We start from the raw sequence: 22831 nt of genomic DNA, 5'->3' as shown, positions 1-22831 counted from the left end.
AGTTTATCTTTAACCTTTCCCTTATATTTTACCTCTCATTGTCATAGTTCCCCAAGTCAGTCTTGATTATTTATAAGTCAAAACTTTCTGGTAATTCTAAACTTTGTATTTGTGCTGCTTTGTATTTGAAGTGCTGTATATTTGTACCTGCTTTTCTATCTCCCCTATAGCCTTTTTATATTTTACTCTAGAGCAATGTTCTTTGGCTAAACACAGAAAGACCATTAATGCTATGCTCCCAATATTTGGGAGTTGACGACTATGAAATATATCTGCTCTTAGGCATAATTACTTGGTCATAGCTATTTGACTCAGGCTTCATTGCTCTAGTTCCTAATATCCCAAAAGGGAGGTCCTGTCATGGGACTGGGATGGACCCGGGGCGAGTGGCAAAACTACCTGGCATCGAAATGGGACATTCTAGAAAGCATAAATTCATAGTCTTGTTGCAAGCTGTTACAACCTAAGAGACAGGACCCCCATGGGGAAGGACAATCTGAGCTGGCCTGAGGACTTAGTCTGGGATTTACGGTAAAAGCCTTGCTTGCTCTCAGAGCCCAGACAACTATGTGTTAAAAACCTTGCTTGCTCTCAGCCCAGACAATTAAGTGTTGGGATCTTTGTCTCTTACTGTGGTTATCCAAACAACTGCAAGTATTGATAACTTATACAAGTAGAGGGTAAGATAGAATCAAAGTAGATGTCCCTGGGAGATAGAGTATCTTCTTGAGTTGATCTCCCCAAGAGATTTTCCTCTGCCAAATGTTTATTCATGTAAATGACACCTTTGTCTTTACCTCAACCCCCCTTTGAGATGTTCTAAAAGTATGCTAGCACCTCTGAATAAAAGGGGCCATTGGTCTCTCTGACTCTCTGTTGGGGACCCCTAGGAGCTGGGGAGGTGGGGAGGCAGCTCTGAGCCTCCAAACACAAACGCACACAAGTGCTGCAGCAGCAGCAGCCCCCAGACTTGCTGTGTGAACTCCCAAGTTAATTTAGAGTTTACTTTTCAGTTCCCTGAGTTATTCCATGAGTATACTGAATTTCTTGTAACTGCTTGACTAAGCTCGTCACGGAGTGCAAATAGGAACAATGGGTTAGGGTCCCCAAAAGTGAGGTGGTTAAAGATCAATAGTTGATTGCTTTTTTTGTTTGTTTGTTTGTTTGTTTTTGGGTCACACCCAGCGATGCTCGGGGGTTACTCCTGGCTTTGCACTCAGGAATTACTCCTGGCAGTGCTTGGGGGACCATATGGGATGCCCGGGTCCGCTGCGTGCAAGGCAAATGCCCTACCTGCTGTGCTATCGCTCAGGCCCCAATAGTTGATTGCTTTGTGTAATATCTTTTTCTCACTTCTATAACTGCTTGCTTTCCTATGCTTACATAAATGTGCTGGATGCCGGGATATCCAGCCTGCTGAGTTAAAACTAATTTTGTGGGTGCTTATAAAAATGACAGGCACACCAGGACATGGTTTTTTCTAATCAAAAGCCTGTGCTAGTGCTGTGAAGTTGCTGCTCTTGCCTGACAGGACAGCCTGCCAGCTGGTGTGAATGCACTCCTCTAAATTTTATTTTCATGATGATTCTTGGATCCTTTGATCGTGACCCCACAACTTTTGGGGGCTCATTGGGATTTGAGGGCACCCAAAGTCTCTGGAGATGGCCACAGAGGTTCTTCAAAGGACCACTTTGCTTTTGCTTTGCTCAAACCTTTTTTCTGTTGCCCTGGGTGTCCGCAGAACTGCTGCCCCCAAATCTCTTAGATTTGGCTCTCAGGAGTCCTCTACTCCTCACCCGGGAGTCGCTGATTCTCTCCGGGCCTGTAAGTCACTATTTAGGACTGTGTGGAAGGCTGGATGTAGTTTGATCCCTGGCACCCCATAGGATCCCTGAGCCCTGTCTGTGTGATCTCTGAGCACAGAATATGGAGTAAGGGGCTGGAGAGATAGCACAGCGGGTAGGGCGTTTGCCTTGCACGCGGCCGACCCGGGTTCGATTCCCAGCATCCCATATGGTCCCCTGAGCACGGCCAGGGGTAATTCCTGAGTGCAGAGCCAGGAGTAACCCCTGTTCATCGCCAGGTGTGACCAAAAAAAAGCAAAAAAAAAAAAAAAAAAAAGAATATGGAGTAAGCCCTGAGCACTGCCAGGGGTCTGTGGTCTCTCCTCTCTTAGTCCCTCTGCTAGAGAGGTGGGGGAGGTGGTGACTAGTGACTGAAGCTATAGTCCAGGGGCTGGAGCGATAGCACAGCCGATAGGGCGTTTGCCTTGCACGCAGCTGACCGGGGTTCGATTCCCAGCATCCCATATGGTCCCCTGAGCACTGCCAGGAGTAATTCCTGAGTGCAGAGCCAGGAGTAACCCCTGTTCATCGCCAGGTGTGACCCCAAAAGCAAAAAAAAAAAACCCAACAAAAAACAGAGAGTGACTTAAAGCTGTGCATGGACACATGAGTCTTTAGGACTTAAAACTGATGGTTCAGGGCCACCCGAATCCCTCTCAGACCAGGTAAAAGTTTGCCAGTCCTTGTGGAACCACATTGTTGTGGGGATCAACCCTAGGTCAGTTGGTGTTTAGGTGCAAGGTGAATAAATGCCCTAATGTTGGACTACTGCTCCAGCCCCAGGTAAAAATGTCTTGACCATCAACACCTCTGCTGGCCCCAGAGATCCTTTGCGCCGAATCCCTGTAACTGGTGCATGCCCAGAACTGCACACATAGTAATCATGTGCAGATGAGACTGTGTGACTGAGCAGACGAGGCTCTGCAGAGCAGGAAGGACAAAATAGGGGAAATGCATGTCTTGTGGCCTGAGTCACTGAAGCTGCCAGGGCAGATACGGGGCCTGCACACCCCAAGGGTCCCTGAAGCCCATCAAGGATGAATCCAGAGCACAGAGCCAATAGGAAGCCCTGAGCACCTCCACTGTGACACAAAAATAAACATGAAAGAAAACAAAGCAGCAGAATGGACTAACATTACAGCAGGTCCAGAGACAGCGGGTAGGGCTGGCAATCTCTGCTTTGCCACATGGTTCCCTAAGCACTGCCAGGTGCATGCCAGAGTGCAGAGCAAGAAGTAACCCCAAGAATCACTGGGCGTAGCCCCTCATTACCTCCCCAAACAGAATAAAACAAACTGAAGAAGTTAGCCTTAGATCCCTGGTACCTCAGAGGGTCCCTGAGTGATTCCTGAGTGTAGAGCCAGGATTAACCCCTGTGCATTGCTGGGTGTGACCAAAAATAAATAAATAAAGAAAGAAAGAAAGAAAGAAAGAAATAAAAATTTTAAAAAGTAAAAAGGGACAAAAGTGGCCTCAAACAGAAATGAGTCAGGCACTTGACTCTCTTAAGGTTTACTCAGGCCTAATGGCAATGGCAGCCTAACCAAATGGCAACTGGCTGCTGAGACAACAGCATTCCCAGAATCAAGGATCACCCTGCCCCCAGCACAGAATACCACTCACCTGGTGCCAGGAAGCCCCCAGGCTGCATTCCATGCTTCCTCACATCAACCCCTACAGACAACAGAAGGACAGACCAAATGCACCGGTCCCAGGGGTCTTTGTTCCTTCTCTAGTTCCCCACTTTATAAAAAAAACTTCTATTTCTTTACTTTTTTTGCCTGTGTCCCTCTGTCTGCACCGAACAGGGTCCCCAAAACCTGTCACTGACCAGCAGCCACATCCCACATCTCCTTTCTGATACTCCCAAAGGGAGATGGCTCTGGAAACCTGTGCTCCCCTGTCACTGCATGGTGTCATGTCACTCTCTTATACCTGGGGACAGTGTGTCAGATGCACATCATCAACATCTCCAGACTCTGTAATTCCCGAGGGTCAGCAGGAGGTTCCGTGCAAAGACCTGGAGGAGAAGTCAGAGTCGTGAGCACCAGATGGGAGCACACCCCCCAGGGCCCTGACTGGAAGTCCCTGCTTTGGAGCAAGAAATGCCCTGACCAGGTGCACCCTCGGGTACAGGCAGACACACAAGGGGAGACACTGCCAGACGCTCCTTCCTCTCTGGGGATGCAGAAGTAGGTTGGGACCGGGCTGTCCATCACTCTCAGGGAAGGCAAGGCAAGCAGCTGACCTACTGTCCTCTCTCTCAGGCCCCTTGGGTCCACTCTAACAAAATGTTATGATATTGAAATGAGTCAGAAAGAGAGGGACAGACAGAGGGACTGCACTCATTTGTGGAGTATAGAATAACATCCCATGAGGCTGACACCCAAGGACAGTAGATACAAGGGCCAGGAGGATTGCCTCATAGCTGGAAGACTGCTTCATGAGCGGAGGGGAGAAGGCAGATGGAATAGAGAAGGGATCACTAAGAAAATGATGGCTGGAGAAACCAGTTGGGATGGGAGATGAATACCGAAAGTAGATAATGGACCAAACATGATGACCTCTCAGTGTCTGTGCTGCAAGCCATAATGCCCAAAAGTAGAGAGAGAGTATGGGGAATATTGTCTGCCATGGAGGCAGGGGGAGGGTGGGAAAGAGGGGTATACCTGGGATATTGGTGGTAGGAAATGTGCACTGGTGGAGGGATAGGTGTTTGATCATTGTGTGATTGTAACCCAAACATGAAAGCTTGTAACTATATCATGATAATTCAATAAATTTTTTTTTTTTTTTTGCTTTTTGGGTCACACCCGGCGATGCACAGGGGTTGCTCCTGGCTCTGCACTCAGGAATTACCCCTGGCAGTGCTCAGGGGACCATATGGGATGCTGGGAATCGAACCCGGGTCGGCCGCGTGCAAGGCAAACGCCCTACCCGCTGTGCTATTTTTAAAAAAATGTTTTTAATTTTTTTTAAAAAATGTTATGATATTATGCGGCTGGAGCAATAGCACAGCGGGTAGGAAATTTGCTTTGCATGTGGCCGACCCGGGTTTGATTTCCAGCATCCCATATGGTCCCCTGAGCACTGCCAGGGGTAATTCCTGAGTGCAGAGCCAGGAGTGACCCCTGTGCATTGCAGGATGTGACCCAAAAAGAAAAAAAAAAGTTATGATATTAAAAAAAATTCTAGTAGAACAAATGAAATTTAGGTCCTGGGGTGAGAGCAAGAGAACACATGGGAGGGCACTTGCCTTGCACGCAGCTGACCCTGATTTGATCCTCTACATCCCACAGGGTCCCTCCCCCAAGGCCACCAGGAGTGATTCCTGAGTAGAGTCAGGAGTAAGCCCAGAGCATTGCTGGCTGTGGCTCCCAAGCAAACAAACAAAAAATTAAAAAAGTGAGTTATATACCCAATAGGAAAAAAGAACATCTAATTTCACAACTTTCTAGACTTTACCCAGAGTATAAGCATTTTACCCACAAAGAGAGCAAGAGCATGGGGTGCCTGTCTGGCACACAGCCGACCCAGGCTCAACCCTCATCACCCAAAGGGTCCCAAGCTTTGCATGGAATGATCAATGAGCACAAGGCCAGGAGTAACTCCTGTACATAGCTGGGTGGGACTTCCAACGGAAAATAAGTAAATATTGGGGCCGGAGCTATAGTCTGATACTGGACTGCTGGCCTGGGTTCAGTGCCAGCCCACACTGTATACCATAAGCAACAACCACAGAAAAGCAGACAATTCATTCCAAATACAAAGTCTAGAAGTCCAGAATTACCAGAAAGTTTTGACTTATAAGTAACCAAGACGGTCTTGGGGAATGTAAGAGTGAGAGGCGAAGGTTAAAGATGAACTCAGGGGATTAGGGATGCTCACAATGCAAGTTTCTCTGGGAGAAGGAAAAGGGGCAACTCACTGATGAAGCCCAAAGCACTTAGGGTTAATATCCAAAGCAAAGGGGCTTGAGAGATACTATAGCAGGTGAGGTGCCTGTCTCACATACGCATACGGCCAACCCTGGTTTGATTCCTGACATCCCTGATCACTGCCTGGACCCCTGAGTGCAGAGGCAGGAAGAATAACCCCTGAGTGTTGCCAGTTCTGGCCCCTCTTCCCCCCAAAATACCCAACTAAAAATTAATTAAATCAACAAAGGAGGGTATTCAATGGTGACTATATATCGGTTATGGGAGGGCTTAGGGCATGCACTGGAATTGCCCATGCTACTTCCTGCTAAGATTGCACACTTGGTTGCAGGATCCCCTGTGGCCCAGCACAGCCCTGATGCTCCCACCCCAGCCCTGCCTTCTCTTAAAGCTCCTCATCTCCTGGGACCCCAGAACCTACTAGATGCATGGGAAACATATAAAAACCAAAAGCCTTCCCCAAATGCTTTTGAGTCTCAAGCACGTGAAGAATGCTCCCTCCCTCCCCCCTCCCCCTACAGGGCAGGAAGGTAATAATACATTGGAGGTGTTTGCCTTGCATGCTGATTCAGTTAGAGCCCCAGCATCTCATAGGATCCCCTGGGCACTGCCAGGAGATCCAAGAGAGCAGAGCCAGGAGTGACCCCTGAACACTGCTGTATGAAACTCAATGAACAACAATAAAGTGTTTTTTTTTTCCTTTTGGGTCACACCTGGCGATGCACAGGGTTACTCCTGGTTTTGCACTCAGGAATTACTCCTGGAGGTGCTCAGGGAACCATATAGGATGCTGGGAATCGAACCCGGGTCAGCCGCGTGCAAGGCAAACACCCTACCCTCTGTGCTATTGCTCCAGCCCCAACAATAAAGTTTTTTTTTAAAAAAAAAAAAAAAAGAACGCCCACTCCAGGTTCCTAAGAAGAGGGAAACTGACCCTTTATCTCTGACTCCAGAATTACCCTAAGGAATGAAAGGCAGCCAGCAATGGGTTGGTCTGGGGACATTCCTCATCACACACCCCCACCGACCCTAGACCCCTGTGACAGCCCCAGGACTCCTTTGCAAAGTGTCTCTGCAATGGAAGAGTGTCTTTGCAGAGTGTCTCTGCAATGGAAGCTGACACTGCGGTGGCTGGCCACACTCCATCAGATCTACAGGGAAACTGAGGCTCCCTCCTACTCTGACACTTCTCTTTGATTGGGCAGAGCTATAAGTCAGTGGAGAGGGTGCTGACCTGGTATCCCAACAACCCGTGGGGTCCCCTGATCCCCCAGGAGGGATCCCTGAGCGCAGCGCCAGGAGTCAGCCCTGCGCACCAATGGGTGTGAGCCTAAAACACAGTTAAAAATAAATTTCAAAAGAAATTCTTTTGGGGGCTGGAGAGATAGCACAGCGGGTAGGGCGTTTGCCTTGCACGCGGCCGACCCGGGTTCAAATCCCAGCATCCCATATGGTCCCCTGAGCACGGCCAGGGGTAATTCCTGAGTGCAGAGCCAGGAGTAACCCCTGTGCATCGCCAGGTGTGACCCAAAAAGCAAAAAAAAAAAAAAAAAGAAAAAAGAAATTCTTTTGAAAGAATTTAAAACTTAAAATTTAAAATTTAGAATAACTAAACAGAAGTCTTCTCTGTTTAGTTATTTTCATTGTTTCTAAAACTTTCAAAGGGAACTTTTTTCTTCAAGCTCAATTTCTTCCTGGACCTCTACCATCCTGTCCTTTTTTCTTTTTTTTTAAATTTTGGGGTGAAGCTCAGGGGGTACTCCTGGCTCTGTACTCAGGAATCACCACTGGTGGTTCTTGGGGATACAGGGGATGCGAGGGATTGAACCCGTGTCCACTGCTTACAAGACAATCACCTTCCTTGCTGTACTGTCTCTCTAGGCCCAGCACCATATGGGAGTTTTTCTGAGCCCCTCTCAAAGTTATTACTGAGTGCAGTAAGCCCAAGTGCTTAGTTAATCCAAAAATGGCCAAAGATGGCAAAACCCCCCATTTTTTTAAATTAAAAAAAAAGTATTCAGACAGCACAGCAGGTGGGGAACTGGCCTTGTGCTCAGTCAATCCAGGTTTGATCCCTAACACTCTGTAGGTCCCTAAAGCCAGCCAGGAGTGATCCCTGAGGCAGAGCCCAGGAGCAAACCCTGAGTCCAGCTGAAGTCTCCCAAGAAACATTGGAAGTGACCCTGAGCACTGAAATACAGCATTTGACGAGGTGAGGCCTAAATAAAGGCCCTTGTGGTGGGAGAGATGCTACAGCGGGTCTGACACATGCGCTGTTCACACATACGGTGTAACCCTCAGCAGTCCATATGGTCCCTCCCAGAGCACAGCCAGGGATAATTCCTGGATACAGCCAGGAAGAATTCCTGAACTTTGCCAGGTGTAATCTCAAAACAAACAAACAAAAAAATTTGAACTTGAGGTATAATAGTATAATACTGGTATAATAGTATTGGGGGTGAGGTACCAACCTTTAAGCTGCCAAGCAGGTTTAACCCTTGGCGTACCCATGGTCCCTGAACACTCCGAGTGTGATCCTTCGGCATAGAGCCAGGGGGATTGCAGAGTGAGCCCCCAAAAGAAACACACTGAAGTTATGTATAGGATGACATATAAATTGATTTAGTAAAGGAAGGAACTATTTAGAGAGTCCTGAGCGGTGCGCAGCACGTAGGGAGCTTGCCATACATGTGGCCCACCGGGGTCGATCCCCAGCACCCCACAGGGTCCCATAAGCCCACTAGTTGAGTGATTCCTGAGTACAGAGCTGAGAGGTAGCCCTGGGCAACACTAGGTGTGGCCCAACTACAAAAAAGAAAAGGAAGGAACTAGAGGAACAGCAACCACATGGCTGTCAAATATCCCAGCCTGTCAGAATCCCAGCTACTGTTGTACACACAGTGGCAGCTGGGCCCCCGGGAACCCACACGGGTCTACCCAGACATGGTCGGCCCCAAACTTCTCTCACTGGTAGCCCGCAGGTGCTGGTAGGTCTCCAGCATCACGTCCCTATAGTTTCTTCTGACAAGCTTCCAGGCACAGCTCTGGGGTGAAGCTCATGGCCACGTTGGGGAAGGTCACCACGTCCTGAGTCAGCACACACAGGGTGTGGGGGTTAGGGCCTATCTCTACCCCATTCCCTTTGCTGCGAGGCCAGGACCCCAGGGCTCTAGAGTGTCTCAGGGCCTCTCCCGTGGGGATGAACAGCCTCCATGCACACTCCTGGCTGACGGGCAGACGGGCCCCACAAATCACACTAAGGAAGCAAGATCTGGTAAAATGTAAGGAGACTCACTGGTCCAGTGAGCACTGTATAGTAGCTGCAGAGCACAGACCCAGCGGGACCCAAAATACTGACCCTGGGTTTGGTCTAAAACACTGAACACACACACAAACTAACTCTCTCTCTCTCTCTCTCTCTCTCTCTCTCTCTCTCTCTCTCTCTCTCTCTCTCTCTCTCTCTCTCTCTCTGCATGGGCAACTCAAAAGCTGTGCGTGGATATATGCTTCTGTCGGACCCTGAACTCATGGTTCAGGGCCACTCTAAATCCCTCTCGAGGCGGGTAAAAGTGACTTAACCCCCAACACCTCTCTGCCAACCCCAGAGACCCTTTGCTCTGTCTCTGTGGTAGCAGGCATGCCCGGAACTGCACACACAGCAGCAAGTGAATGTGAGACTGTGTGACTGAGCAGGCAAGGCTCTCCAGAGTGGGAGGACAAAATAGGGGAAATGCATGTCCTGGGGCCCAAGTCATTGTAGCTACACAGGGGGCCTGCACACCCCAGGGGCCCTGATACCTGTCAGGGGTGAATCTGGAGCAGAGAGCAAGAGGAAGCCCTGAGAACCTCCAATGTGGCTCAAAAACAAATAAAAAGAAAACAAAGCAGCAGAATAGAGTAATAGGACTGTGGGTCACGGACAGCAGGTAGGGCTGGTGATCCCCACCGCTACTTACGGCCCCCCAAGTACTGCCAGGTGTCGGAGTGCAGAGCCACAGGTGATCCCAAGAATCACTGGGTGTGGCCCCCAAAACAAAATACTCAAGACACCAGCCTTGGTCCCCCAGTACCTAACATGGTTGCCTTGCCGAGACCACCAGGAGTGATCTTTGAGAACTGAGCTGCAAGTTCTCCTTAAGCACCAGTGGGTGTGGCCCCAAAGCCTAATAGAACAAAACAAACAAGACACAAAAGTGGCCTCAATGGGGCTGGAGTGATAGCACAGCAGGTAGGGCGTTTGCCTTGCACGTTGCCTACCTGGGTTCAATTCTCAGCATCCCATATGATATGGTCCCCTAAGCACAGCCAAGGGTAATTCCTGAGTGCATGAGCCAGGAGTAACCCATGTGCATTGTCAGGTGTGACCCAAAAAAAGCAAAAAAAAAGGTGGCCTTAAACTGCAGAAAGCCACGAACTCTAACCAGAAGTCACATCCCAGAGCTATTTCCTGAACCGACTTGAGACAGTCGGTCCTGGAAGCCTGTGCACTTCTGTCACTGCACTGTGTCATCCTGTCACTCTCCTCCTACCTGGTGACAGTGTGTCTGATGGAGCACCACAATCTTCTCCTGCTTTCGTTATTCCTGAGGAGCAGCAGGAGGCTCCATGAAAACCCCTGCAGGAGAAATCAGAGCCTTGAGCACCAGAGACAGCACAACCCCAGGAACCTGATGGATGCTCATTCAGGCTCACAGACCCACCAGTGTCTGCCAGATGCTCCTGTCTCCCCTGGGGACATAGAAGCCAGTTGGCACCCGTGCTGCCTGTTGGATATCAACCCACAGTGTTTTAGGCTTCATCAGTGAATTGCCCCCTTTTTTCCTCCCAGAGAAGTTTAACATGCTCTTGCTAGCATCCCTAACTTAATTAAAGTTTATCTTTAACTTTTCCCTTGTATTTTACCTCTCATTGTCACAGTTCCCCAAGTCAGTCTTGATTACTTGTAAGCCAAAACTTTCTGGTAATTCTGAACTTGTACTTGTACTGCTTTGTATTTGAAGTGCTCTATATTTTATATTTGTACCCACTTTTCTTTTCTTTTTTTCAAGGGGATCAGCTCCCGATAGAAGCTTACAGCTGAGACCTCTCACCATAAGCGGTCAATTCCACCCAGACCACATGAGCTCCGTCTCTTTTTTCCCAGACCAGCTGGAGGAAGATCAGCCCCCATCTTATGAAGGATTAAGAATAGATTCTCTCAGGGGCTGGAGTGATAGCATAGCGGAGAGGGCGTTTACCTTGCACTCGGGCACTGAATGCATGAGCCAGGAGTGACCCCTGTGCATTGCCAGGTGTGATACAAAAAGCAAAAAAAAAAAAAAAATTCTCTCAGCCATTTCAAAAAGGCCTGTGCTTCATATGGACCCACATCTCCATACTGCAAGGAGTATCTTAATAACTAGAGTAAAGGTGCTTGTTGGGTACCCCAAGATTTTCACACGATCGCTAAGACATGCTTAAGCCCTTCCTCAGTACATGCAATGAAGGATATGGTTCAGTGATGAGGCCAGGGCAAAACTTGATGAACTAGGTCTTTCTGGGCAAAAATTTTCAGGGATCAAGTTGACTTATGAGATGTTAATAGGCTAAGGGAAATGGCACGACCAAAAAGGCAAGTTACCTTGTCTCGTGCTGTTTTTGCTCATGTTTTCGGGGCCGCCCTATGGGCCTGGGAGAAGATTGATGCAGATGCTGAATTTATTTATTTATTTATTTATTTATTTATTTATTTATTTAATTTATTTTTTTTGGCAGTGCCTGAGTTTACTGTCCTGTGTCCCTGCTTGGGGCGAGACTGTCCGTGTGGGTATGGGTCTCTGCATTCCACCCGCCCCCCAAAAGCGCACCTGCTCTATGGGCTGGTGTTGGGGTTCTCAGAAGCGTGGCGCGCCCAGGGGCCTGTGGATGCCGCGAGCGTGGCAGACGGCCCCCTGCCCCGGCCCCGCTGACCCTGTGCCCGGACAACCCCACCCTGCAACGGTTCCAGTTCGTGGAAGTGCCCGGGAACCACTACGTGCACATGAACCAGCCGGAGGTCGTGGCGGGGGCCGTGGGCAGCTTCTTACGGAGCCAGGCGTGAGGCAGACCCCGAGGTGGGGCCCTGGGCCTTCCCTGAGCCCCCAGCCCTGGCCCCTGCCGCCCCTGCGGGCTGACAATAAAGTTCCGTTACTGTTCTCGATGCCTCAATCATGGACGTGGGGGGCAAAGGCAGGGCGGTCCTGGGGGCCGGGCACCCCCTGGCTGAGTCTGGGTGCTGGGCGGGCGCCCCCTGGCGGCACCCCGCAGCCCCGCAGCCCCGAGGCGGTGGCTCAGTAGGGCCGGAACTTGCGCTGCGCCTGCATCAGCTCGATCCGCTGCTTGTCCTCCTCGAACTTCTTGCGCAGCTGCGCCAGATGTTCCATCTTGGACTCGCGGTGCTGCCAGGCATAGAAGTTGAGCACAGATGCTGAATTTAAAGGAAGCCACACAAAGATTGTTCAGGGTGCCTCAGAACCATATGCAGACCTTATAGGGAGACTGACAGAGGCTATTGAGAGGCAGGTTGAGTGTAAAGTGACTCAGCAAATCCTGTCGAAACAATTGGCCTTTGATAATGCTAATGAAGATTGTCAGGCTGTTCTGCGCCCCATTAAGGAGAAAGAGGACATAATGGGGTATTTGAAGAAGTGTCGGAATGTATCTATGCTGTTGAGGCCTGTGCTGTACAGAGACTAGCTCAGGATAAATGTTTCATTCGTTGGAATAAATGTTTTAATTGCCAGAAAGCAGGACACTTTCACAGGCATTGCAGGGAAACTCCTGGCCCTGTTTTTTTGAAAGGCCTTGTCCGAAGTGTAAGAGAGGGAACCACTGGGCTAGGGACTGTCACACCAGGTTTGATGCTAGAGATAACTGATTTCTGGAAACCAGCAAGGGGGCCAGCCCCAGGCCCCGTCAAACCAGGGTGACATTCTTAGCTGCAGCCCTTCCCCCCAGTGTAAAGTTTCAGAGTTCCAACAAGTAGATTCACTGCAACCAGCTGCGGTAGGGAGCGAGGGAGCACCGCCTTCGATATTCCCCGCCCTGATGCAGTTACCATCTCTCTCACCCATAGTCCCTACAGATTAAGTTCTGATGTAAGGGGACGAGATTTGAACCTCCAGGTAGAAAGGGAGTTTGCTCAAGTGCACCATACATGCAGCACATCAGGTTTTCATGGTTATCTGGAGGATTCCCTGACAGGGAAGATAAAGGCATCTCTGATCCCTGATTCCACTCATGGAGAGCATCTAGAGACTCACCAACAAGCGGTTGAATTCAGCGGACAAGGGACTATCCCGCGTATGGGATATGCGGAGCTGAGTTCCACACCTAATGGGCATAAGGTTTTGAGCCAGGACAAAGACAAGAAAATTTTGCACCAGAGAGTTGTGTCAATTGGTGAATTTGCGCTGGCAAACTGAGCAGAACTTTGTATAAAGAAGCTCAGCTACCGTGAGAGGCCTCAGTCAGGTCAGAGGTGGACAAAGCATTCTCTAGTCTCTAGTCTTGATTCCCAAGATCACCTACCAGGAACTCAATCTGGACAACCAACTCTCAGGCTTTTTCTTAGAAACCTATGGTGATGTGCTTGTTCCAAGGAAGGTTATTCAAAGGCTCAGGCTGGTACAGTTTTATATTGGGGGAAGTGAACTTTCATTTATCGTTCATGAGATGCCAACTCTGGGGAAACGGCTTCAGGGCCAGTGGGTGCGTGGTTATGCTCCCACTCGGCAATTGCTTATTTATTTATTTATTTATTTTTAGTTGCTTTTTGGATCACACCTGGTGATGCACAGGGGTTACTCCTGGCTCTGCACTCAGGAATCACTCCTGGTGGTGGTCAGGGGACCATACGGGATGCTGGGAATTGAACCTAGGTCGGGTGCATGCAAGGCAAACGCCCTACCCACTGTGCTATCGCTCCAGCCCCTCAGTAATTGCTTATTACCCAGGAGGCACAGAGATGACTCATTTATGAGTGCTCACCCACTCAGACACTACAGATGCTGAGTCTCATACTTCTGCTTGTGTGTGTGTGTGGTTATGAACATACAATCTTTGAATGGAAAACTAATTATCAAATGCCTCCTTATTAGGGTTATCTTGTTTGGGGATATAACTCCCACAACAATAGTGAGTTTTGTGTTGAAATATGGACCGTAATCAAGGTGAAGAGAAAATAAAAAAATAAAATAAAATAAAGACTGGATTCCCAGACCCTCCCTAACCTCAGCAGGGAATTCTATTCACACTTCTGCCCAGCAGATAGACTTGCTAATTTAGTTTGTTTACTCTTCCAAGTATCCCATTCTTGCAACTTTGTAAATGAGAGGGGCTTGGTAAAACAATTGATTCTTATATTTGCATTAAAATTGACAAAAAAGAAACAGTGGGAAATCTCCCAGTAGGAGGAAAAGTCTATGCTTATATTTTAACAGATGACAGACCTACTAAGAAACTCTGGGTACTGCTATGGCCTCATCTGGAGTAAAATTCACCCTCCTGGTTTAGTCCCCAGACCGCCTGAGACTCCACAACACTCCAAACTTAGCCCCGACCAGATCTCAGCTGGAAGTCACAAGGAAATCAGAGGAAGAGTCAGCAACACAGGACCCCAGATACAGGCCTCTAGCGCACTTCAACACATCATGAGGTCACATGAAGAACATTTCTTATACTCTTCTTTTACAACATGTGGATTGACCAATGCCAGGACCCTGTATTTTGGACTAACAATTCCTTCCTTTTACCCTTTCCTTGGAATTCACAGGTGCCTCAGTTCCTGAGGAAGGAAAGAATGACTTTTAATAGGAACCCCTTCTGTTTTTTTTTTTTTTTTTTGCTTTTTGGGTCACACCTGGCGATGCACAGGGGTTACTCCTGGCTCTGCACTCAGGAATTACCCCTGGCCGTGCTCAGGGGACCATATGGGATGCTGGGATTTGAACCCGGGTCGGCCGCGTGCAAGGCAAATGCCCTATCCGCTGTGCTATCTCTCCAGCCCCAAATAATAGGAACCCCTTCTAATTTCTCTCTAGGATACCTGTTCACATTGGAGTTTCTCTCTGTCTCTTTCCTTGCCCCATGCATGGATTCACACCTAGCCCCTAATGCTCAAAGCCTCTGATAACTTAAAAAGGACAGTTTTCTCAGTTTTCTCTCACATACAAGCTAGGTTACATGTATGACTGCCAGTGAATCTGACCAGAGAATGGCAGCATTCCCCTGCTCAAGGACTCCTGACAGAAGTTGTGATGCATCCACTCCAGTGCTCCTTGCCTGCCCCAGTGCTCCCTGCAATTAATTTAACTCCTGATGGTTGCTTTCCTGGAACTCTTGCTGTGACCACAACCGCTGTTCTTGCAAGAACAACTGTTCAAACCTCTATCCAGACACATGATTTCATCAAAATGTGACTAAATGACTCTTACCACCTCTGGACAGTGCAGGACTATTGGGCAGTTTACAACAAGCACTGCTCTGGGTCCAGGGGTGGATTGAAGTTTTAGAACAAAAATGAGACTTCTGTGATGGGATTGTTCCTCATTCTTTCCGTTTTTTGAGTTTTGTAAACAGAAAAGGGGGAGATGTTGCATATCAACCCTATGTGTTTTAGGCTTCACCAGTGAATTGCCCCCTTTCTTCCTCCCAGAGAAGTTTAACATGCTCTTGCTAGCATCCCTAACTTAGTTAATCTTTAACCTTTCCCTTGTATTTTACCTCTCATTGTCACAGTTCTCCAAGTCAGTCTCGATTACTTGTAAGCCAAAACTTTCTGGTAATTCTGAACTTGTATTTGTACTGCTTTGTATTTGAAGTGCTGTATATTTGTACCTGTTTTTCTATCTCCCCTCTAGCCTTTTTATATTTTACTCTAGAGCAATGTTCTTTGGTTAAGCACAGAAAGACCATTAATGCTATGCTCCTAATATTTGGAAGTTGACTGACTCAAATGTATTTGCTCCTGGGAATAATTATTTGGTCATAATTACTTGACTCAGGCTTCAGTTTCTGTAGTTCCTCACACCCCAAAAGGGAGGTCCCGCCATGGGATTGGGATGGACCCAGGGCAGGTGGCAAATCTACCCGGCATGGAAATGGGATATTCTAGAAAGCGTAAATGGATGGTCTTGATACAAACTGTCACAACCTAAGAGACAGGTCCCCGATGGGGAAGGACTAGCTGAACTGGTCTGAGTACTTTGCCTGGGGTTTATGGTAAAATCCTTGCTTGCTCTCAGAGCCCAGAGAACTTAAGTGTTTTTTTTGTTGTTTGTTTTGTTTTTTTGCTTTTTGGGTCACACCCAGCGATGCTCAGGGGTCACTCCTGGCTCTGCACTCAGGAATTACCCCTGGCCATGCTCAGGGGACCATATGGGATGCTGGGAATCGAACCCGGGTTGGCTACTGTGTGCAAGGGAAATGCCCTACCCGCTGTGCTATCACTTGGAGAACTTAAGTGTTGGGATCTTTGTCTCTTACTCTGTTTATCCAAACAACTGCAAGTATTGATAATTAATAGAACTAGAAGGAAAAACAAAAGCAATGTAGATGTCCCTGGGAGAGGAAGTGTCTTCCTGAGTTGATCTCCCCATGAGAATTTCCTCAGCCAAATATTTATCTATGTAAATAACCAATCACATCTGTCTTTACCTCAACCCCCTTTCAGTTGTTCTATAAGTATGCTAGCAACTCTGCATTAAATGAGCCATTTTCACTATCAAACTATGGTACCCAGCCTCCCTGTCTCCCGTCTCTCTGTATCTCTATTGGGGAGCCCTGGGGAGTGGTGGGGAGGCAGGGAGGCAACTCAGGGCCACCGAATGCACACACGTGTCCAGCAGCAGCCCCCACAGTCTACTTTTTGAATTCACACTGCCTTTTGGAACAGTAGTGCTGGTCTTGGGCTACAGGGGAGGAAGCAGCAGTCTTCATGGATCCGAAGATTACTTCCTAAGCCCCACTGGAAAGTCCCTACAGGCCCAGCCAGGGGCTGACTCAGAGGCCAGGAGTTCCCTTCCATAGCTGCCCTGCCCCCACACACCCCCTTGTCACAATCATAGCCCGGAATGTGGCTCTATCATGGGGGTAGCCTTAGTGTGGACAAACCTTCAGTCACCTTCTTATAGGGTGGACGAGGACATGCACCCGGGCACACTGTCCCAGGGACTAGAAGTTTCTGGGTCCAGGTGAGCTCAAGGCACATTCCCGGCTCTGTCTTGCTGGACATGGGCTAGTCTGGATCCCAATTTACTTTAATCCCGAATCAGCACATGTGTGTGAGCCTCATCCAGCACTCACTCCTGTTGTGCAGGAATATATTTGAAAACCACAAAAATAACCTGTTGAAGCACAAAATAATCCAAATAACAAGGGCGTTTACTAAGGATCATGATATGAACTGTGTCTGACAGTCGGAACTTCTGGAGTGAGTCTACTTTATACTCTAAATATTCTATCTTGCGGGGACGGGGTGATTTTGCCCTCAGCTGACCCAAGGACGATACTCGGGCATCCTGGCCCTGGCTGCAGTGATTCCTGAGCTGAGTCAGGAGTGAGGCCTGAGCAATGTGGGAAGTGGCCAAAAACACAGCAACAACAAAAAGCCAAGGGCCGTGACAGATGAGGAAGAATAACCACAAGGCCAAGAAAGCAAAACACAGGGTCATCCTGGAACAGACAGTCCAGGGGAGTGAAGGGCAGCATGAGTGCAGCACAGATGCCTGGATCCAGGATTCCAAGATCCCTGGGGTCAGCTGCACATTTCACACATTCCCAGGGCACCCCCACACCGGCCAGGTCCCGAGCAAGGGAGGGTCCTCAGGCATTCAGCTGCACACACTGAGCCTCTCCCCTCCAGTCTCAGGGCTCCTCCTTCCAGTCAGGAGATAGCTGCAGGCTTCACCCCAGAAAGCCCTGTCCTCACAGAGATGGAGGCACAGATTAGTGACAAGGAAAAGGCGAGCGACAGGCCAGCCCCATGTGTCCTAGTATAACCAGGCAAATTACTGAGAAGGCAAGAACAGAATCTTCAATTTCCATATGCCTCATATTGGTGCTTCGCCGAGACATAAGAGCTAGGTTTCAATTAAAGAGTGAAATTGAGTCACAGAGAAGTCTGCCAAGCACCACTGGAAGTGACCCCAGCACTGAAATAGAATAGCGTCTGATAGGGTAGGGCTATAAGGAAAAATAAACTAGTGACTGAAGTTATAGTCCAGGGGCTGGAGCAATAGCACAGCGGATAGGGTGTTTGCCTTGCACACGGCCGACCCGGGTTCGATTCTGAGCATCCCATAGGGTCCTCCGAGCACCGCCAGGAGTAATTCCTGAGTGCAGAGCCAGGAGTAACCCATGAGCATTGCCGGGTGTGACCCAAAAGAAAGAAAAAAAGTTATAGGCCAGCAGGCGGGCATGTCAACAGGCGGGCATGTGCCTGACCCACACATACTGTTTTGATCCCTGACATCTGTATGATCCAGGACATTGACAGGAGAAATTTCTGAATTTATACCCAGGAGTAATCCCTGAGCATCACCGTGTAGCCCCCAAATCAAATCAAAACAAAACAAAGCAACAAAAAATAAATGAAGTGGCAGGCTGGTACAGTATTACAGTGGGTAAGAAACCTGCCTTGGCCACCAAGATGTGATCCCGGGGGCTGCACGTGTGTGCGGCCTCTCCGCAGCTGCACGAGCGTGACTCCAGATGCCAGCTAAATTTTTTGGCATGGGCAGCTCCTCACAGAATGTCTCCAGACTGAGAACTAAGCCGAGGCCCCATGCCCGCCCAGGAGGGGAAAGGTACTCTCTCTCTCTCTCTCTCTCTCTCTCTCTCTCTCTCTCTCTCTCTCTCTCTCTCTCTCTCTCTCTCCCCTCTTCCTTGCGGGGGGGGGGGGTCTCTGTGTGTGTGTGTGTGTGTGTGTGTGTGTGTGTGAAGGGCGTGGTGACTGCCATATTATGACAACCACAGATGGGGTTTACAAGCTTGCAATGATCCAATACCTGGAAGAAATCTCCCTGGACTTAGTTGCTTAAGTACAGAAATCCAAAACCGCCTGTGGCCGCGTGACCTTATATCCCTTCACAACAGGTCTGACTCTAGTGGGGTACTCCTAACAATAATAGTGAGGTTTATGTTGAAATATTGAATGTAACCAAAGTAAATAGAAAGTGAAGTGAAATTTATGAGTTACAAGGTGGGGGGGGGTGATGGAAGGTGTACTTTTTTTTAAATTTTGTTGGTGGTAGGATATGGGCACTGGTTGTTTCAGCACTGTATAACTGAGACTTAAGCCTGAAAGCATTGTAATTTTCCACATGGTGATTCAATAAAAAAATAAATTTTTTTAAAAAAAAAAGAAAGAAAAAAACCTGCCTTGTAAGCTGCTGTGGGTTTAATTCACAGCACTCCAACAGGCCCCTGAGCACTACCAGGAATGATCCTTCAGCACTGAGACAGGAAGAATGTGGACTATGACCCCAAATCAAAACCCAAAGCAAAACCAAAACAAAGACACTGAAGTGAAGTACAGCACCAGTAAATTAATTTAGCAATGGAAGGAAATATTTACAGGAACCTGAATGACAGTACAGCACGTGGGACACTTGCCATGCAAATAGCTGACCAGGTAGATCCCCTACATCCCATATGAACCCCAAAGTGCACCTAGAGTGATTCCTGAAAACAGCCAGGAGTAAGCCCTGAGCAGAGCCAGGTGTGACTTAATAGCAAAAACAGAAAAGAAAGGAAGTAACAAAAAACAGCAATCACACATCGCAGTTAAACACCTCCTCCTCTAAAATCACAGCCCCTGTTGAACAAACACCCCAATCCGGTCCCTAGAATCCCCCCCCACCCCCGTGGGTCTGTTCCCCCATGCTCAACCCCATGCAGCACTCACAGGGAGGAACCAGCCCCAATGTCCTTCTCTCCACGCGCCCTCCTGGGTGATGGGCCCAGAAGTCACTCTAAGGCAGTCAGATCTAGTAAAATGTGAGGACTCTATACTAGAAGGTTCCTGGAGGTGCCGACCTTGCTCAGAAACACCCCAGGGCAAATCCCAGCATCACTGGTCCAGTGAGCACTGCTGAGAGGAACACCTGAGCACAGACCTAGCAGGCCCCAAAACACAATGCTGGGGTTGACCCAAAACACTAACCACACACACTCCTGCAGCCCCACAGCCCATGTTCTAGGGATGAGAAGGGGACACTCAATGTCCAGCCAGCGGCTCAAAGCTGTTCATGGACATATGTGCTTGTAGGATTCTGAATTTATAGTTCAGGGCCACCCCAAATCCCTTCCAAGCCAGGTAATAAAAGTGTTTTTGTTTTTTTTTCTCTCTTGAGTCACACCTGGTGATGCTCAGGAATTACTCCTGGCTCTGCACTCAGGAATTACTTCTGGCAGTGTTCGTGGAACCAACCACATGGGATGCCAGCGATTGACCTTAGATCGGCCAAGCAAAAGGCAAATGCCTGCCGCTGTACTGTTCCTCCGTCCTTAGGTAAAAGTCTCTTGACCTCCAACACCTCTGCCAGGTACAGAGATGCTTTTCTTGGTCTCCCTGGGACCAGCGCATGCCCAGAACCGCACACACAGCAACATGTGAACATGAGATTGTGTGGCTGAGCAGGTGAGGCTCTCAAGATGAGGACAACAAAATAGGGGAAATGCATTTCCTGAGGCCAGAGTCATTGTAGCTGCCAGGGCACATATGGGGCCCCTACACTCTGGGGGCCTGTGCTGCTCATCAGGTGTGAATCCAGAGCACAGAGCCTAGAGGAAGCTCTGAGCACCTCCCCTGTGGAACAAAAACAAATACAAAGAAAACAAAGCAGCTGGATGGAGTAACAGGAAAGGGGGTCAGGGACAGCGAGAAGTGCTGGTGATCCTCTGATCCCAGGTGTCCCATGTGGTCCCCCAAGCACTTCCAGGTGCAATGCCAGAGTGCACAGCAAGGAAAAACCCTGATAATAACTGGGTGTGACCCTCCCATCACTCACCCCCAGAACAAAACAAAACAGACACAGAGAGACGGGGGAAACGGGAGACGGGAGACGGGAGACGGGGATGCTGGGGACCACAGTCTTATGGTGAAAATGGCCCATTTAATGCAGAGTGCTAGCATACCTCTAGAACATATGAAGAAGGGCTGAAGTAAGGACAAGTGTGATTGGTCATTTACATAGATAAACATTTGGCAGAGGAAATTCTCTTAGAGTGATCAACTCAAGAGACACTCTGTCTCCCAGGGCAGGCCCTCCTTTTTGGGGTGTTAGGACCTATAGAACCTGAAGCCTGAGTCAAGTAGTTATGACCAAGTAATTATGCCCAGGAGTAGATATATTTCAGCATCAATCAACTCCAAAATATTAGGAGCATAGCATTAATGGTCTTTCTGTGTTTAACCAAAGAACATTGCTCTAGAGTAAAATATAAAAAGGCTATAGGGGAAATAGAAAAGCAGGTATAAACATACAACACTTCAAACACAAAGCAGTACAAATACAAGTTCAGAATTACCAGAAAGTTTTGGCTTACAAGTAATCGAGACTGACTTGGGGAACTGTGACAATGAGAGGTAAAATACGAGGAAAAGGTTGAAGATAAACTTTAACTAAGTTAGGGATGCTAGCAAGAGCATATTAAACTTCTCTGGGAGGAAGAAAGGGGGCAATTCATTGATGAAGCCTAAAGCACTTAGGGTTAATATCCAATACAAAGGAAAGGTTGAAGATAAGACTTTAACCAAATTAGGGATGTTAGCAAGAGCATGTTAAACTTCTCTGGGAGGAGGAAAGGGGTAATTCACCGGTGAAGACTAAAACACTTAGGGTTGATATTTAACATCTCCCCCCTTTCTGTTTACAAAATGCAAAAAACGGAAAGAATGAGGAACAATCCCATCACAAAAGTCTCATTTTTGTTTTAAAACTTCAATCTACCCCTGGACCCAGAGCAGTGCTTGTTGTAAACTGCCCAATAGTCCTGCACTGTCCAGAGGTGGTAAGAGTCATTTAGTCACATTTTGATGAAATCATGTGTCTGGATAGAGGTTTGAACAGTTGTTCTTGCAAGAACAGCAGTTGTGGTCACAGCAAGAGTCCCAGGAAAGCAACAATCAGGAGTTAGATGAATTGCAGGGAGCACTGAGACAGGCAGGGAGCACTAGCTTATATGTGAGAGAAAAATGGTCCTTTTTAAGTTATCAGAGGCTTTGAGCATCAGGGGCTAGGTGTGAATCCATGCATGGGGTGGAGAGAGAGACAAGAAGAAACTCCAGCACAAACAAGTATCCTAGAGAGAAATTAGAAGGGGTTCCTATTAAGTCATCCTTTCCTTCCTCAGGAACTGAGGCACCTGTGAATTCCAAGGAAAGGGTAAAAGGAAGGAACTGTTAGTCCAAAATACAGGGTCCTGGCATTGATCAATCCACATCCTATAAAAGAAGGGTATAAGGAATGTTCTTAATGTGACCTCATGATGTGTTGAAGTGCGCTAGAGGCCTGTATCTGGGGTCCTGTGTTGCTGACTCTTCCTCTGATTTTCTTGTGACTTTCAGCTGAGATCTGGTCGGGGCTGAAGTTTGGAGGGTTGTGGAGTTTCAGGCGGTCTGGGGACTGAACCAGGAGGATGAGCCCTTAGCAGTACCCAGAGTTTCTTAGTAGGTCTGTCATCTGTTAAAATATAAGCATAGACTTTTCCTCCTACTGGGAGATTTCCCACTGTTTCTTTTTTGTCAATTTTAATGCAAATATAAGAATCAATTGTTTTACCAAGCCCCTCTCATTTACAAAGTTGCAAGAATGATACTTGGAAGAGTAAACAAACTAAATTAGCAAGTCTATCTGCTGGGCAGAAGTGTGAATAGAATTCCCTGCTGAGGTTAGGGAGGGTCTGGGAATCCAGTCTTTAACTCAGCAGAGCTGGCTGAGCTGGGAATGCAGGGGGATGGGCAGACCCAGTCAAAATCATTAAGAGACTCTCCTTGAGATAATATATATATATATATATATATATATA

Source organism: Sorex araneus, chromosome 2, assembly GCF_027595985.1.
Source record: "Sorex araneus isolate mSorAra2 chromosome 2, mSorAra2.pri, whole genome shotgun sequence".
Classification (NCBI taxonomy): domain Eukaryota; kingdom Metazoa; phylum Chordata; class Mammalia; order Eulipotyphla; family Soricidae; genus Sorex; species Sorex araneus.
The sequence above is the reverse complement of the archived record's forward strand: the minus strand, read 5'-3'. Positions refer to the sequence as shown.